Raw genomic sequence first — 18560 nt, forward strand, 5'->3', positions numbered from 1 at the left:
TGTTTCTTTTTCAGATTATCTGTGTTATTCTCAAGCATTTGTTTTTCCAGATAAAGTTTAGAGTAATTTTATCATTTCTTCCCCCACCCACCAAAAAAACTCTGTTTGTGATTTTTATAGAAGTATACTAAATTTATAAAACAGTTTGGGATCATATGATTTTTAAACTGATACATTATATTTTACTTTAAGGATACATTTTAAATTTAATCCACTGTGCTTAGCACATAGTAGGCAGTCAACACAAGTTGTTTAATGTTAAACAACTGCTGAAATTTAGGTAGTTTTAATTTTTCTCTATCATAAGCAGTACTTCAGTGAACATATTTAACATATAAATCTTTGAATACCACCATGATTGCTTCTGTGGAATAAATTCCTAGACATCTAAAATATAGTTCAAAGAGTATTTTTAATGATTTTGATATACTGCCAAATCACTTTCTAGAAAGGATGCACTGATTCATACTCCCCTCAGCAGTTTGAAATCATACTGTTGTGATCAGCTCCATATGTGTCTCCCCATTGTAAGCTGAAATACCAATTTCTAATAAGCTTAAAATTAATATTTCATGGTAAAAGAAACATTTTTACTTTTTAAGTGCTTGTTTATATTTTCTGAGTGTAAAGGAGAGGCACATTAAACTTGTTGAATTTAGAGTAAAATACATGTCTCCTATTCTATAGGATAATAAACCAACTAATGTAGATATAAATCCATATGCCTGGGCAGAGTCACATGTGCAAGAAACCAGATGATGGTAATAGTAATAATAGCAATAATAATAATACAGTAAATATTATTTTAAGATAATGTCTTCAAGTGGCTTTTTTCCCTATTCCAAATTGTATTTCTTCTTTATACTGTAAAATCACTTCTCCCTCTCTTCTGATAAAAGGAAATCCTGTTCACTTAGTTTGAGTGTTTATCCAACTTTAGCTCTTTTAATAGTGACAGAATATTTTCACCATTACCTTGCATGGACAGTGCCACTCCTATGACCAACTGGCTTTAAGTTGCAATTTTTGTTGGAGGAAAAAATTCATTTTTATTTTGTTTTGTTCTTGCATACCTGGGAACTGAGATTTAAACAAGAAAGTAAACTAACATTACAGTTTTGAGTAGTTGGTTGGAAAGAAGCTAATAAACAAAGGGCTTTAAGTACCCTGGTTCCTTTAGTTTTCTTTTCTTTAATTAATTAATTTATTTGTTTTTATTTTTGGCTGTGTTGGGTCTTCGTTGGTGTGCACAGCTTTCTCTAGTTGTGGCGAGCAGGGGCTATTCTTCGTTGCAGTGCATGGGCTTCTCATTGTCATGGCTTCTGTTGCTGTGGAGCACGGGCTCTAGGCACGTGGGCTTCAGTAGTTGTGGCATGCAGTCTCAGTAGTTGTGTCTCGCAGGCTGTAGAGCGCAGGCTCAGTAGTTGTGGCGCATGGGCTTAGTTGCTCCGCGGCATGTGGGATCTTCCTGGACCAGGGCTCGAACCCATGTCCCCTGAATTGGCAGGCGGATTCTTAACCACTGCGCCACCAGGGAAGCCCCCTTTAGTTTTTATTGATCTATTTATTTATTTTCATTCTTCCTCTTTATCTCTCTTGATGCAGTACACATTACCACAAAAAGAGAGTAAGGCTCAATCAATTGCGATGGTATAGCTATTACTACTGTATTTTAAAAGTTGAAGTCCTCTTTGCTTAGAAACAAATGCCAATAACTTGAATATCTCTGTAACCACACCTTTTTTTATATATAAAAGGTTTCTTTGTAGTTTGAGTTTTTAGTGTTCTGAAGAATAATACCCCTTAACACTTTCTTATTTTTCTATTTCTCTCCTTTTCTCTTTCCTACCTTCTCTCCATCTCTCCCACCCACTCTGGTCCCTCCGTTCCCCCCCACCCTTCCCTTCTTTCCATCAGGGTTAAGTTTAGTTAGTGTTAAAGAGATAACAACAGTCAGCTCTGGAGTCTGAAATGTTCCATCAGTAGTGCATTGTTTTCCCCATTTTCAACAGTTGCCTGGGGAGATATAAGTTGCTCTGTGCTTGGTCTATAGAATGTAATCACGGGCTTCAATGATGATCATGAAGAATTCTTCCCTTATTGTCTTCACTTTAACCTCATAGAGACCATATGAAACTCTTACCCTTAGCAAGAGTGCAGTGATTTTAAAATCCAATTTCCTCAACTTTTCCCATATTCCCAGTAACCATCTTTTGAAAAGAGGTTTTAGCCATTTAAAGGCAGGAGTGTAGAGGAAGCAGGTGAAAGATTCTGCTTATAATTATAGCTAACTCTATCAAACATGCATGGATTATGTCTTGAACATTAAGTACAACAGTTTTTTAATCCTGGGATGACTTTCCCTTAACAGCCAGCATGTTTCTCTTTCTCTGTTTCAACTCTTGTCTCTACTGTCACTCCTTGCCAGTTTTGGGGGGATTTCTAGTTTATTTTAATATTGACCTGGAATCAATGTAATTCAGAAGGTATCGATCCAGGAGGAAAAAAAGTCACATTATGTATTCCAGAACTATACATAAATGACTTGAGATTAACCAAATTGTTTTCTGAATATACTCTTTGTATTAGATATTGCCTCCATTACTATAATCATATATCATTCATCAGAGAATTATGCAACTATAGGTTTTTAGTGAGTTCTTTAGGACCAGAGCCATTTCCTTTGTCTTTTGTATACGGTGCTCAGTGCTTTGAAGTTTGGATGTCTGTATTCTAGTCCCAATCTTCTTTGGTGCTTTGGAGTTTGGAGAACTGGATTCCAGTCTGAACTCTCTCTGCTACTAATTAACAACTAGTTACTTGCTTGAGCAAGTTGTTTAAGCTTTCTAGACCTCTTTCCTTTCAGTTGTAACAGTCTTTGGTTCAGTGATGCAAACTATCTAATCTCATCTGGAGAGATTAGGTTTGATGAGTAAAAAATGTCATTACTCTGTTTTATAATGTGTATAACTTCTGTTTGAGTGAGTAGGCCAAAAAGTAATTGGTGTGGACTAGTAAAGTTTGAAAAGGATTTAAGAAGTGTTAGTTAAAAATAGTGAGCTTTTGAGATTTTTTAAAAATGTAAGTTGATGAAGTTGTAACTATTTCTCATATCTTTTCCCTAATGGCAGTAGTCATTTTTTGGTTAGATAACCCTTTAAGTTCCATTTAAAAAATTGCTAATAGGCATAATGTTAGCATTAAGTTTAACTTTCATACTTTCACCCTGTGGTTTTTGACTTGGTTGTTTCCTTTTCTTAAAACAGTGATACAACGTGGCACAGCCTCAGTAATTACAGAAATAAAGAGAAGGGGGAAAAGTGTAGAAAATGTGAGAGAAAGAGAGGGAGGGAGGGAAGGAGGGAAAAGGGAGGGAGGGAGAGGAGAGGGAGAGAGAGAAAAAGAGAAAGGAATGAATATGAAAGGAATAACAATGAATCGGGTCATTCCTTTCTAAGTATTTTTCTGGCCTTCAAAAGCAATTTTACTTTACTATTTCTTGTATTTTGGAGGGGATAAGTCATCTCCTGTTTTTTAATTTTAATTATTTAAAATATTTGGGTCACATTATGGCACGTGTTTAAGCAGAGATTAGGACATAAGTCTAGTGCTAGATAGGAGAAAATGATAAAAAGCAACCTAAACGTCCAGCAACAGAGGAATGGGTACAGAAGATGTGGTATATATATACAATGGAGTATTACTCAGCCATAAAAAGAATGAAATAATGCCATTTGCAGCAACATGGATGGACATAGAGATTATCATACTAAGTGAAGCTAGTCAGGCAAAGACAAATATCATATGACATCACTCATATGTGGAATCTAATTTTAAAAAATGATACAAGGGAATTTATTTACAAAACAGAAACAGACGCACATATTTCGAAAACAAACCTATGGTTACCAAAGGGGAGACATGGGTGGAGGGATAAATTAGGAGTTTGAGATTAACATACACACACTTACTATATATAAAATAGATAACTAACAGGGACCTACTGTGTAGCACAGGGAACTCTACTCAATATTCTATAATAACCTATATGGGTAAAGAATCTGAAAAAGAATCAATATGTGTATATGTATAACTGAAGCACTTTGCTGTACACCTGAAACTAACACGACATTGTAAATCAACTATACTCCAATGAAATTTTTTAAAAAACAGAAAAAGGAGAAAATGGTAAAGACATTAATACTAAGTTATCATTTTTTTCTATTTTAAAATGCATTCCACATGTGATATTTGAAATACCATTTGTATTGCTGGAAAAGTTAATTTTTAGAGTGAGTTTGAAATACATTGTCATTATTTTACCTGCACAACGCTAAGAAGACAGAAGGGTTGGAAACAAAAGCTACAAACCTGTGAATTAGTGATAGCATACCTCAGAGTGCCTATATAATATGATTAGTAGAGATTCTAATGAACTGAAAAAAAAAGGAGTTCCTGACAATGAAAATATTCTGAATAGGGTTTGCAGATTTTCTGATTTTGGGGGTAGACTTTTCTGTAGGACTTTACATGTTTTATAATAGGTAGTTCCCAGGTATGTGCATGTACAGTTCAGGATGTTCTGAGTGATGAAGAGGCATTGTCTTAGTCCGTTGGGCTGCTATAACAAAATAACCATAGATAGTTTATAAATAATAGAAATTTATTTCTCACAGTTCTGGAGGCTAGAAATCTGATATCAGGGTGCTGGCATGGTCAGGTGAGGGCTCTCTTCTGGCTCACAGACTTCTTGTTATATGGTGGAAGGGACTAGGGAGCTTTTTGGGATCTCTTTTATAAGAGCACTAATCACATTCATGAGGGCTCTACCCTTATGACCTAATCACTTCCCAGTGGCCCCACTACTAATACCTTCACCTTTGGGGGTTATGATTTCAACACATGAATTTTGGGGAAGACACAAACATTCAGACCAGAGCAGGCATAGGGAGCTCAGAGAAAGATTTGGCTTTATGATTTAGGTAATTATGGTGCAGTGTAATATTGTGAGATGATATCTGCATAGAAGCTGTAATTGTATTGAGTTAAAGATGGGTCAAAATGCGTAATCTTCAGTATTTATTAAATATACCAAGGGCTTAGAGGCTGTATTAGCAATGACAGGTAATTTAGTCTCTTCCTTTCTTCCTTTCTCTCTTTCTTTCTTTCTCATGGTTATTATCTAATAATGCTCAGGGTATATGATATATATATATATATGTTTATTAAACATATTGTTATATACTTTAATTTCTTAAAGACTACAGAGTTAAGCACATGTAAACCATAAAACCACAAACTCTTGCAATAAAATTTGGGTAATGCCTGGGTATGACTGTACCCACCAATTAAATTCTCAGGCGTGATGCCACACCATTTGCTCGCAAGAGTCACTGTTTCCAGAGCAGTAGGGGAAGATGTTGTAAATGACAAGAACTATCTAATAGAATAGGAGGCTAAGCTTATTTGGCAGTGAAAAAGTAACTCAAAGAAGGAAGTTGGACCTAAGGGAAAAGAATAAAATATGAAAGGAGGAGTGTGTGAAAGGAGGAGACTTCAATCAGTGGTGCAGAAACTGAAGAAGAGCCCATATGCTTGGATTGACTACTGACACGTTTCTGTTTTAGGCGAATGTTGAGAATTTATTTCTCTACGTTTTGTAGAAGTGCAGAACTGCACATTGTGAACTGTCCTTTGTGGTTGTCTGAATTATGAAAACATGTTAGGGACATAAAGCTGAATTATGAAAACATGTTAGGGACATAAAGCTCAAATAGTTTGTGTCACAACTATAGTTTAATGATGAAATTATATTTCTTTTGTGCACTGGTGTTCATAGATGTGCACATTCACAGACTAACGTGCTACTGTGAATAATTTTCTGCACAATGTCATTTTCTTCTCCCATTGTTCTTGATAAATAAATCTACACACTATGACATTACATTTTTGAAGAGTTAAAAAATGGTTGTGTCATATGACCATCGCCAGTTCTGAACATAGTTCACATTAACTAATGTGGGATTTTATAGCATCAGAAAAAAATAATAAAATGTCATAAAAATGATGGGTAGGGGTTCACAGAAAATGAAAGAAAATTTATATATCAGAACTTAAATTAAAATTTTAATTAAGGATCTTTCCATTCCAGTTATTCCAGCCAGGTGTTCAGCCAGTAATGGCAAACACCGGCTTTGTCCATCATTTCAAAGATGGTTAATAATTTTATTCTTCTATTACTTTGCTTTTATTTTAATTTTTCTGCAGTTCTCCTTCTGTGAAAGATGTTCAGCTTCTTGTTCAGCTTCTTTCAGAGGTTAACTGCATACTTCCTTTGGCATCAGTTATTATTGCCCTCACTCAACTGGGCTTATCTTTGTGTGACCTTTTGAAGAAGTAGCCTTTCCAACAAAGTCCTACTCTTAGCTGTCAACCTGAGTCTTTGTTAGTGCTCTGTTCTCTCTTATGACTCACATAGTCTTGATTGGTTGGCTCCTCAACTTAAAGCCTGCCATCTGTCTCTACTTTCCCTTTCTTTTTGCCTTTTCTTCCTATGCCATTAATTTGTCATTCTTTCTTTTTGAGATATAATTGATATATAGCACCGTGTAAGTTTAAACTGCACATCGTAATGTTTTGGCTTACGTTTAGTGTGAAATGATTACCACAATAAGTTTACTTAACATATCATTATTTCTTTTCTGCTAGAAAAATCTGTGTTTCTCTACTGTACAAGTTTTAAAAAGTCTTTAGTATACTTACTAAAAAGTCTTTAGTATGCTTTAGCATATTTTAACATCACACATAACTGTGATAAAATGAGGAGTCAGAACTGATGAACTTGTGTTTCTTCTCCATTGTTACTTATTTTGGTCATTTTGACTAACCTGGCTTTTGTAACCTATATTTTTAGTAGGTTTAATAATGTATGTATCACCAATTAATCAGTAAATCAGCCAATTATTTATTGAATTACTATGTTAAGTACTATGGTAGACATAAAAGAAGTATAAAATGATTCTCACTTTCAGTAAGCCTGCAATATAAATAAATTCAGGCAGTATTTAATGTTGAATTTCAGAGCATTTACTTGTCTTTCAACAAATATTAAGTGCCTTATAGAATAATAATAATAATTAACATACACTGAATATTGTCTATGGGCCAGGCATTGTGCTAAGTGCTTTAAATATATTATATAATTTAATCCTTTACATAATTTCTATGAGCTAGGTTTTATTATTACTACCGTTACTATTTTATAATGAAGAAAATAAGGCACAGAGGTCAAGTAACTTGCCTAGGGTCACAGAGTTACTAGATATTGCAAGAATAATATAAGCCAGGCAGGCTGACTGTTAAACACTGTGCTAGGGAGCCTCCATATATTATGTGGTAGGATTATAAATGCATTTTGAGATTTTGATAGAAAAGTCTAAGTAATTTTGGTATAGTACTTACTATAGTATTAGAGTTTATAATACAGTTTCATTCTTCCGAATACGGTAAATATTGATCATATATACATATGCACATATATGTCACACTGTATTTCTATGTGTGTTTTATATTTATTCATTCCTTGGTGCTTTGGAGTTTGGAGTTTCACTTAACAAATGTTTACTGAGTACTTACTAGGTACCAGGCACCATATGGTCATTAAAGATACATCAGTGAACAAAACAGAAATTCCTGCCCTCAAAGAGCTTACATTATAGTGAAAGGAGAAAGGCAATATAAAAAATAAATTATTATATAGTAAGTCAAAAGATAAATGCCATGGAGAAAAATAAAATAAGGAAGGGGAATAGGGAGTGCCCAGTGTGGAAATGTGTCCAGGTTTAAGTAGGATGGTCAGAGAAGGTCTCATTGAGGTGAAAATCTTTCCTCACAGACTTAAAATAACAGCAAAGGAACCATGCATATACCTAGGAAGGAGTGTTGCAGGCAGAGGGAGTGACCAGTGCAGAGACTCTAAAGTTGAAATGTGCCTGGATGTTAAAGCAACTGGAAAGAAACCAGAATGGCTGGAGACAAATGAGTGAAAGGGAAATAATAGGAGATGAAGTCAGAGAAGTAATAGGAACCAGATCATATAGGAACTGGTATATCATTGTGAGGATTTTGGCTTTTACTGTGTGTGAGATGGGATGTCACAGGAACATTTTGAGCAGAGGAGTAACATGGTTTGTCTTATGTTTTAAAAGGATCATTTAGGTAGTTTCTGGGAATAAATTTTAGGGATACAAAAGAGTGGGAGCAGAATGACCACTTAAAAGGCTACTACAATGATCCGGGTGAGAGTTATTGGTGGCTTGGAGTAGCAGTGGAGATGGTGAGAAGTGGTTATATTCTGAATATAGTTTGAATGAAGAACTAGCACTTTCTAATATGTTGGATATGGAGGATGAGAGAAAGAAAGGAGTCAAGGATGACTCCAGGATTCTGGCCTAGAAGCTATAAGGATAGAGTTGCCATTAAGTCGGGTGGGAAAGGCTTTGGGAGGAACAGGTTTTAGGAAATATAAGACACTCAGTTTTGGACATGTTAAATTTGAGATGCATGCTAGATATCCAAATGGATATGTGGAATGGGCAGGAGAGAGGAGTGGGCTGGAGATGAAAATTTATGACTCTATGAGAGTATACAGATATGAGTATAGTACTTCTAGATCTTAGTCTATTATTTGTTCTATTTGAAAGGCCTATTTTCTCATTCTTTGCTTAAGATAGTATGAAAAGATATATATTATGTTTAATTCTGAGTGGTAAAATATAAATTTATTCTGTTGTCAATCTTCTGCTCTGCCTGAAGTTTTATACTATACCAAGTATAGTCACATCTAGTCAGGAGAACAAAAACCATGATAAATAGTTACAGTGGATGGGATTTCCTTGAGGATCCTTGTTACGCAGGTATTGGAAACTTGAAAAAGCAAAAAGAAGCTGAGGCAACCCAGATATAACTGTAGGGAGCAGTTACCAGCCATTAGGTTGGTGGAACAAAATGGAAGAACATGGGTTCCTTGAACTTAGGAACTTGGAAAAGATTATGACTGGGGCTTGGACTTCTGGGGAGAGGGTGTGCTGTGTGGCTTGTGCTCAGACAACTGAGGGAAACATGGCATGGCTTACGCTCTAATCACTAAGAGGAGTGTGGCCAGCTGGTGTTGGTATCTTTGAGGGGGTTAGGCAGCTGGTATTGGGAGTGCTAAAAGAAGCCATTGCTGGTGGGAATGTAAAATGGTGCAGCTATAAGTGTATTTTGCTGCTGGAGGGATGCTGTCACCTTCGAGTTTCCCACTAGTCCCTCTCATTGGCAGAGCCTAGTAGGAAGCCAGCTGGCAAGGGAGCCTGGGAAATATAGTGCCCCAGCGTCACAGAGCAGAGTACTGAAGGGTGATGTGAGAGTCAGGAGACAGTAAGTAAATAACTGGCACATGTACTGTGAATGTTAAGATATGAATAAAGTTTTAAGACCTCATTCCATTGAAATGTTCAGCAAAGTGGGACACTTTATATTTTAAGCCATAGTACTTTGGTTATTTGTTGATAACAAATGGGAGATAATATTTGGTGTTGAAGAGGATAATAACTGATTAATTTTAAGAATTATTTGGTTTTCAAAATTTTAAGCTACTTTCTGTCTCTAGGCAAGAAATTAGTTCACTCATTCAGCAAATGTTTATTAAGCATTCATCATGTGATAGGTACTATTCTTGCACTTAAAATATATTAGTGAATGCAACAAATAATTTTAGTTCTCATAGAGCTTATATTATAGATGGGAGAGACAGATAACAATAAGCATGATAAGTAAGTAAATTATATAGTGTATTAGAAGTGTATAAGGGCTTTTGGAAAAAAAATATAGAGTACAATAAGGTGAATTGATAATGAAAGGAAGTGGTTTTAAATAGGATGATCAAAGTAGGAGTCATTGAGAACATGACATTTGAGCAAAGACTTGAAGAAGGTAAAGGAGTAAGCCGTAGGAGGGGAAATTGTTATTTTCCATTTTTTTGGATAATAGCCTGCCTAGTGGATGTGATGTTGTATTTCATTGTGGCTTTGATTTGCATTTGCTTAACGACTGATGATGTTGAACATCTTTACATATATTTATTGGCCATTTGTAGGTCTTTGGAGAAATGTTTATTTAAATCCCTTGCTCATTTTTTAATTGGGTTTGAAGTTGTTGTTATTGAATTGTAGCAGTTCTCTATGTATTCTGGATATTAATCTCTTATAAGATATATGATTTGAAAATTTTTTCTCCCTTTCTCTGTGTTGTCTTTTCACTCTCCTGGTAGTGTCCTTTGATGCACATAAGTTAATTTGATGAAGTCCAATTTATCTATTTTTCTTTTTTTTTTTTTAAATATATATATTTATTTATTTATTTTTGGCTGTGTTGGGTCTTCGTTTCTGTGCGTGGGCTTTCTCCAGTTGCGGAGAGCGGGGGCCACTCTTCATCGTGGTGCGCGGGCCTCACGCCTCTCCCGTTGTAGAGCACAGGCTCCAGACGCGCAGGCTCAGTAGTTGTGGCTCACGGGCCTAGTTGCTCCGCGGCATGTGGGATCTTCCCAGACCAGGGCTCGAACCCGTGTCCCCTGCATTGGCAGGCAGATTCTCAACCACTGCACCACCAGGGAAGCCCATCTATTTTTCTTTTGTTGCCTGTGCTTTTGTGTCATATCCAAGCAGTCATTGCAAATCCAATGTCATGAAGACTTCCCCTATGTCTTCTAAGGGTTTTGAGGTTTTAGCTTTTAAGTTTACGTCTTTGATCCATTTTGAGTTAATTTTTGTGTATAGTGTAAGGTTAGCGTTCAACTCCATTGTTTGTGTAGATATCCAGTTTTCTCAGCACCATTTGTTGAAAAGACACCAATTTACTTTTTATCCGAACTTTTTATGAATTTAGATATTGGGGAAAAAGAGATTAGAGATTTATTGTTTTTCATAATTGTCTAGTGTTCAACACTCTTTTTGCTATGTCTCTGTTGCCTGCTGTCCTTTGCAAAACATAATAAAAATTCTAGTTAATTGAAGAGTTATTTTGTGGCCAATATATGGTTAAAAGAATACTATATTAGCTGTAATATTTTCTAGGAAAGTTACTTTTATAATGTGCATAGGCTTTATGTTTGTGTATATATATTACCTTGAAGTGCTAGACAACATTTTTTCTGTACACTAATATCAGTGTTTAGTCCATTGGAAATGTGGCCATTATAACTTTTCCATCCATACTTTTGTGCCTATAAGTTCCTAGTATTTTTAATCATTCACTTTCATTTTGTGATGTGTCTAAACTGAGGGTGAGATTGAAAGTTGTGTTCCATGGTGATTTCTAATTGCTTGGGATAATTATCTGAGATTAACCTCATACTTCACTGGGATGTTCTCTCTTTTTCTTTTGCCTTGTGCTGTGGTTATACATTACTGACTGTGGTTTGAGAGCCAGTTCTTTTCTTTAAACCCCAAGGGAGAAAATGTGGTTGCTATCTGTGTCATAACTGTGTGAATGGCTTGAGCTCTCGGGGGCATCATTAGGGATCTCAGTGGAGAGCATGCTGTCTCTTTTAGCCTATCATGAATGTGGCATGGTGTGAGGGAGGGTACATTTGGAACATTGTTCTTTCCTCTGCTCTTGTTTTCCTGAATATAGTTCTCATGTTGGGCCCAATAGAAAACTGGAGTTATATTTAGCCTGACAGTAACAATTGCAAAAAAGAAAAAAAAAAAAAGGACAATACAATGTACTTCAAATAAGGAACTTTACTTCTGTTTCAGAAACAAAGCAAAACCAAAATCAGAACACACATAGATGCAAAAGGTGCTTCATCAAAATCCATACTATACCTTAAATCTAGTCTGAGGAGGTAGACTGCAGATTCAGATTTCCCTTCTCTACTTATTACACTTGAATAAATTTCACTTAAATGAACTAGTTATTCTAGCAAACTTCTGACTTCTGCACCATCTTTTGAGGAGTTATTGATTATTTAATTTTTGCTGACCCAGTAGGGCCAACTCACTTTGATGAAAACTTGTAGGTGTGTTGATGGTTTTACACTCTGACACCTTTCCTGTGATGTTTGTATTTGGGTTACAAATTTGGGATTTGACCTTATCTGTTAGGTATGGAAAAGAAATGAAAGAACTAGATAGAAATTTATAAATTGTGACACTGATGTGTGTAAGAAATAGTTCTATGTTCAGTAGTGATTCATTTTGAATACTACATTTACCTAGTATATTTGTATACGTCTTAGTGCAGAAAGAAAGAAATGACAATAGGCCAAGGGTTATCAATTAATTTATTCTCTGTGGCAGTTGTTGAACAGCAAAAGCATGGGATTTGGACCTGGATTTAAATCATTGTTCTGCAATTTACTTGTAGTATCCTTAAGCCTTTCTCATCAGTTTCTCATCAATAAATTGGGGATAATATTACTATAATTGTCATAAACTTTGGAAGGATTAAATGAGGTATTATTTGCATCTCTTTTTCTACTTGAAATAGTTCTCTATAGTACAAAAGGCATTTCTCTGTGTGTGTGATTTGATTTAATTGTATGTAGATAATTTTATAATTCACTCCCTTTTCAGGGATGTCAGAATGCAAGAAGAACTGGAGTCCTTTCTAGCCAGTCCCTAGCAGCTGATTAAACACTGTATAGGAGAACTGGGAAATATGAAAGATGGCAAATGAAATCCTGGCAGAGAGAATAGTCTAATCCCAAAGGACATTTTCAACAATAGCCTGGGCCCTATGCCTAGTACTTAGAGGGGCCTATGGTACGACACTCCTGCCCCTCACTGTACCATTCCCAGAATCTTATTTGTTAATGCTTGGCTTTATTAATAAAGTCTTGACCACTTGTTCGGCACTGCATATGGTTGGTTGTGATTTCCAGCTGCCCTTTGGGCTAAAGTGTAAACAGTAAGTAGATTGTTATGTTCTTCTATTAAGCTTAAAGCTGTGATCTCATGTCTGTACCACATATGTCTGCAACCAGAAATATATCCTTTTCCTGGTCTCATGGAAGAGAAGCAGCACTGTGTCTGAAAAGAATCTGAATTCATTAGTCTAAGAGCTTTCAACTTTTCTTTTTACTGAAACCAAAGAACAAAATAAAGGCATAAAAAGTCATGAGCATCATCAGTAGGATGTCAACATGACACCAAACAGCATAATATATTGTCAAGATGAACGTTTAATCTGGTGACTGAAATTTCTATACATTTGGCATTTTTGCAGGAGACAGAATGCAGGCAATAATCCAACAGTCCAGTCACAAAGAGAGTCTCAGTGCAGTGGATTTGAAATAAACACAACAGTTTGTCTGAGTGACTGAAAAAATACCCATTGATAGAACTGGCTCCTAAATTCTGGCCCAATTGCTAGTGTGCTAGATTAATTAGCATCAATTTTTTTGCTTTAATATGTTGATCAGGGATGCTATTGTTATTGTTTGGTGGTGATTTTTTCTTTTTCTTTATTTTTTAATTTATTTTTTCTTTTTAAATCAGTTTCAACTACTTGACATTACAGATGTTTCAACTGTTCCCATGGTGTGAATGCTAGCTAAAACCCTGAAGTTCTAAGCTCTCTGGAAGAGGAAATTTATAATAATACCATTTTATACCATACAAACAAGATGCTTTTAGATGTATATTTGTAAATATTTGTTACTTATTCTTCACAGTAGTAGTGTCCCCCATTTTCAGATGACGAAACTGTTTAAGTTTGTTTAAACAACTTGTCAAGGTCACAGAGTCCGGATTCATACCTACAGCCAACTCCATTCTTGGCATCTTCCAGCTATGTCATGCTGCTTCTGCCTCTTTATAACTGATTTTATAAGATAGCTTTTGGCCTCTAAAATATGCAGTATTTCTGAGAAATAATACTAATAATTAATTTCACTATCTTTTATTTGCGTGGTGCTTTATACTTTTCAAATTGATATTATGGCCATTAGTTCATATATTCTACCTGACTACCATTTGAGGTAATCAGGATAAGTATTATTATCCCTATTTTACAGATGAGTCAAATAACCCCAGAGAGGATAATGATTTTGCCTACTGTCAAATAATTTATTAGTGACAGAACCTGAACAAGAGTTAAAGTCTTCTTGCTCCCAATTTAATGTTCCTGTGAAATCTCTGACTTCCTTAAGGGAGGCCTGACTGCAGAGCAGATCGTTTTTGCAAGTGCAGCTCAGGAAAATTCCTCTTCAGCTAGGGCAGTAGGTAAAGTTTTTCTTTCTCTGCAAATGCAAGTCTTTAGGCCACCCAATTATTTTCTAGCAAAACTCACTGGGGAAGGGCTTGTCCTGTAAGTCCTGACATTTTTTTCAGGGAAAGAATATTAGCATAGGGTTATTTTTGCTGTGTATTGAGCTTAGCTGATTTCTGCTGGAGTCTTTTAGCTCAGGGTCTTGGTCCAGAAGCTGTTAAAACTTCTCTGGTCTAACTGGAATAGAGAAATTTCATGGAGGAGGAAAAGTTGGGTTTGAAAACAAAATTTTCTTAATAGCTAATTTGTTGGGTAATGTGGTATGCCAGTAGCACCATATGGTAGGTGTGGTTTCTGAGTGTTGGTAGAAATACAAAAAACATTTAATAATTCTTCTTACCATCAAGGAACCCAGGAGAGACAGTGTGGTGATGGAAAAGAACACTGGGCTTGGTTAGCAGAAGAGCTGGGTTTTGGTGCTAATTCTCCTATGACTCGCTGTGGGATTTGGGGCAAATTTCTACCCTTCCCGATCAGTTCCCTCATCTGAAAAGTAAGGAGAAAGAACTAGATAACTTTTAAGGGTAACTTCATCCCTAAACTCTTTCAAATCTTATCTCTTGACCCCATTACAGAAAAATTAAGTGTTAAATTGTCTGGTACTAATAAGTTCAGAGGTAAGCAAAGACGCAGAGACTCACTGTTGGGGAGCTGACTTTAATAACTGAATAGTCCTTAAAAATAAAGTCCTCATTGGATTCATGAAAATTATTGGGTGTACCTAGACTAGTACTAGGTCAGGGCACAGTTCTTAGCTCTACCACTTACCATTTGTTTAACCGTAGGTAATTTATTTCACCATCCTGAATCTCAGTTTCCATATCTTTAATATAGCAATTACCTCCATTCACTTATAAACCTTTAATGAGCATTAAGCATTTTGCTAGATGCTGAGGCTATAAGGTGGTCTTTTTCCTTTAGGTGCTCAAAGTGTCTCTCTGCCAGGGACATTTGCAATTGAATTTTCTCTAGTAATGGAACCACATAATCTTAGAGGTGGAAGAAATCTCGGATTTGGATTTGGAGTGTGAGTTTATGAGGGCAGAAACTTTACTTTGTTCACTGCTTTATCCCAAGAATCTACAACTGTGTCAGGCATGTACATATACATGCTGAATGAATTAATAAAAGAAGAATAGTGAGAAAAATAATATTTGGGTTACATAGAGCCTTCCTTACCTGGAACCATGTGTTTACGTGTTAGACTGGCGATGTGCCACTGCTTATGGGCACCTCTATGACTAGAGAGGTAAACAGGGATATCCTCTGTGGGCATAATCACACTGACTGCCTCTGCAGTGAAATGTCTGTCATTCCTTGCATATGAATGTTGAAAGAATTTCATGTGTTAGTTCTGAGAAAGGGTGGATTTGTTTGTTGATCTCTGCTCCCCAGGAAGTTGTAGAGCTCTGAAGCAGCAGTTCCCTTTACTTTGTGGCATAGAGTTCTTCAGCCATAACAAACTCTAGATAGACTTACCTGCTTTTTAAATTTTTTCTTCCATTTTCAGACCCTAGCTGCCCCCACATCCTCACCACCATGCACACAGCACACCGCACAGTGCTTCTACATAGTCACCCTTTGTTTTACTTTGTTCTGCAGAATTATGCTGTGCTGTATGGGGAAATTGCTTTATTTTCAGGGTTCTAGATTTTGTCTGGTTTTCCTTTGGCATTTCCCTGAACAGAATCATGGGGCTTGTTTTTCATGTGTCTGTGACACCACTGTGGTGTTGTACCGTTACAGAGATTGTTACACTGCCCAGATCCAGGGAGGAGGAGTAAAGTTAGGGAACATGGAGGTGGAAAGCAACCAAGAGGGCTTTTTTCATTACTTATTATTTTACTTTCAAGAGGGAGATGTGAAGTTTCCTTAAAAGAGCAGAGAGAAATGAGACCTGTCATTCTTATGCTTCAGTCATTGTCTATTTTGCAATCACTATTACCTTTTTTTCCTCTATAACACAAGAGGCTCTTCTTTTTATTTGTTTGTTTTAAGAGAAAACCATATGATACAAAGAAAGGAGCTTTGTTTTAGAGGACCTGGCCTTTAGTCCTGGCTTCTCCACTTCCTAGCTAAATAACTATAGAAAGTTATCTTCTCTGAGCCTTATTTGCAGAGGCTGATTTTGTAGAGATGATAATGCTACTGATTTCACCAAGTTGTTGTATGAGTTAAAAGAAATAATGTACAGGAAAATGCTTCATAAATTATAAATTATGAATTATATGCAAACCTACATCTCTTGCCTCCACTTTCTCCATCATCTCTAAATTATCAAGAATTTCTTGTTGCCTTTTTAAAGTAGAAATATAACTTGTATTTTTCTCCCTGACTTTTGCAATAGCCTAATCAAGTTTGAAAGATTTGGAAATCAACATTCTGTTTTCCACTGTTTCCTCGGGATCTTCATCAGGCCATTTCTCTGACACACTGAACAGCTGTTGTGTGTGTCAGTCCAGAGGTGGTTGCATTTCACTGGTTCAAGATTACATGATTCTGGTGTAGAGTTGCAGAGCTTTTGCTAATAGTGGTTGCTTGCTCTGACGTATGCTATATAATTTGGTGTATTAATGAGAGAAAGTCAGGATGGATGCTTTACAAATCACAGAGACTTTGTGAAAATGGCACAACTGGCACACTCTAATTTTTTTCTAAAGAGAAATGCTTCTCAATTTTCTTTTCTTCTTATTTTTCCAGCAGTTTTGTATCTGCTGCTCAGGGGGTTTTTTCTACTATATGCAGACAAACTTCTTTCCATATCTCCTTTATTCAGTGTTTACAGCAGAAGACACGTGTGAGTTTTATAATTTTTTTAAGGTGTGAGAGTTGTTTAATCTTAGAACAACATCTATTGAGTGAAGGTAGTATTTTTAAAGTAGTCAAGGGAATGCTGACTCTGAATTGAAACCACATGTATTTGGATCCTGACTCGGCTACTTATTAGCTGTGTGACCTTATGACAAGTCACTTAACTTTTTTGCTCCTCAGTTTCCTCTGTAAAATGGGTGTAACATTAGTACCTACATCATTGGTCGTTATGAGGATTGAATTTATACGTGTGTGTGTGTGTGTGTGTGTGTGTGTGTGTGTGTGTGTGTATATACATATATAGTGTTAGCTGTTATTGTTATTATTACTGAAGACTTCCTACTATTAATGTATATTGGAGCCAGTCAATACATTATGAAGCCCTAGTATGTGCTTAGGATTCTGCCAGTTATCTTGGGAATACATATTATATGACACAATTCCGTCCCCCCTAGAGGCTTGGTCGAGAGTAATGTAAGACATATTTGGATGGTAGAAATTGCCTGAGCATTTGCTGCAGGGCTCTTAAATGGGTTGACTGATTGGGGACATAGAACATAAACAGAACAAGGAACTGACAAATACAAATCTGTCTTGATCAAGGTAAATGAGTGTTACAGAAATAATTGTAGTAGGAATGCAATGGTAGGCTGATATGTTCTTGAAAGGCTTTTGGAGGAGGTAAGATATTAGCTGAGCCTTGAGTGTGGAATCTGGAAATGAGAAGCAGTGTCACCGTGTGGGAGAAGGAGTAGGCAGTGGGAATAGGAACATCATAATGCCGTGGAAAGGGTGCAGCCAAACAGATCAGGGTTAAAGCTCTGGTGCTGCCTCTTACTGGCTTTGTGACCTTAGGTAAGTTACTTAATCTCCTAGAGCCTCAGTTTTCTGTACTATAAAATGGGGGTAATGATATTTACTTATTTAGGTTATTGTGGGTCTTAGAGCTAACCCGTGTAAAGCAGCTAGCATAGTTCTTGGCACATAGCATTCAGTAAGTGATGTAATTGGGAATAGAGTGTAAAAGTTAAATGTATGGGATTTAAAGTCAGGCAGGACAAGTTTGAGTCTTCTCTACCATTTACTAGCATTATAACCAAAGCCAAGTTACTCTGTGCTTCACTTAGCTCATCTGAAAATGGGGATAAATTAGTAGCTTCATTGTGGAATTTTTTGAAATTTAATGAGGTACTGTGAAGCATAAGTAACGAACATGGCACATAGTATGTACTCAATACCCATTAGCCATTATGTTATTTTTATTAGTATACTATCTCTCTTCTTCCTTCCAGGTATTTCTTTTGTGATTATTCATATTCTTTCATCCTTTCCTCCCCCTCTCTCTTCATTTACCTTCTTTCCACAGCATTTATCAGTGGTGGTTGTAGAGACTGAAAACAGAGACTTAAAGGAATGTGGAGGTAGAAAGTAACTGG

At 36.2% G+C, this 18560-nt stretch overlaps 1 protein-coding gene across 15 annotated transcripts in view; it reads left to right on the forward strand.

The window, feature by feature from the left end:
* SOX6 (SRY-box transcription factor 6) overlaps nt 1-18560 on the forward strand; it is a 618861-nt gene that overhangs the window by 192484 nt on the left and 407817 nt on the right. For 3 of the 15 annotated variants that reach the window (XM_082341470.1, XM_082341478.1, XM_082341477.1), the window contains exon 1: nt 1682-18560. This exon is cut by the window's right edge and continues 3522 nt beyond it. The exons of 8 other annotated variants lie outside the window; for them this stretch is intronic. The gene's annotated coding sequence lies outside the window, so the exon portion shown is untranslated. Of the gene's footprint in view, nt 1-1680 lie in introns of those variants that run through there. 4 more of the 15 variants (XM_082341479.1, XM_082341474.1, XM_082341475.1 and 1 more) reach the window with 3 other exon arrangements.

Source organism: Balaenoptera borealis (genome assembly GCF_965194805.1).
Source record: "Balaenoptera borealis genome assembly, chromosome: 11".
Taxonomy (NCBI): Eukaryota; Metazoa; Chordata; class Mammalia; order Artiodactyla; family Balaenopteridae; genus Balaenoptera; species Balaenoptera borealis.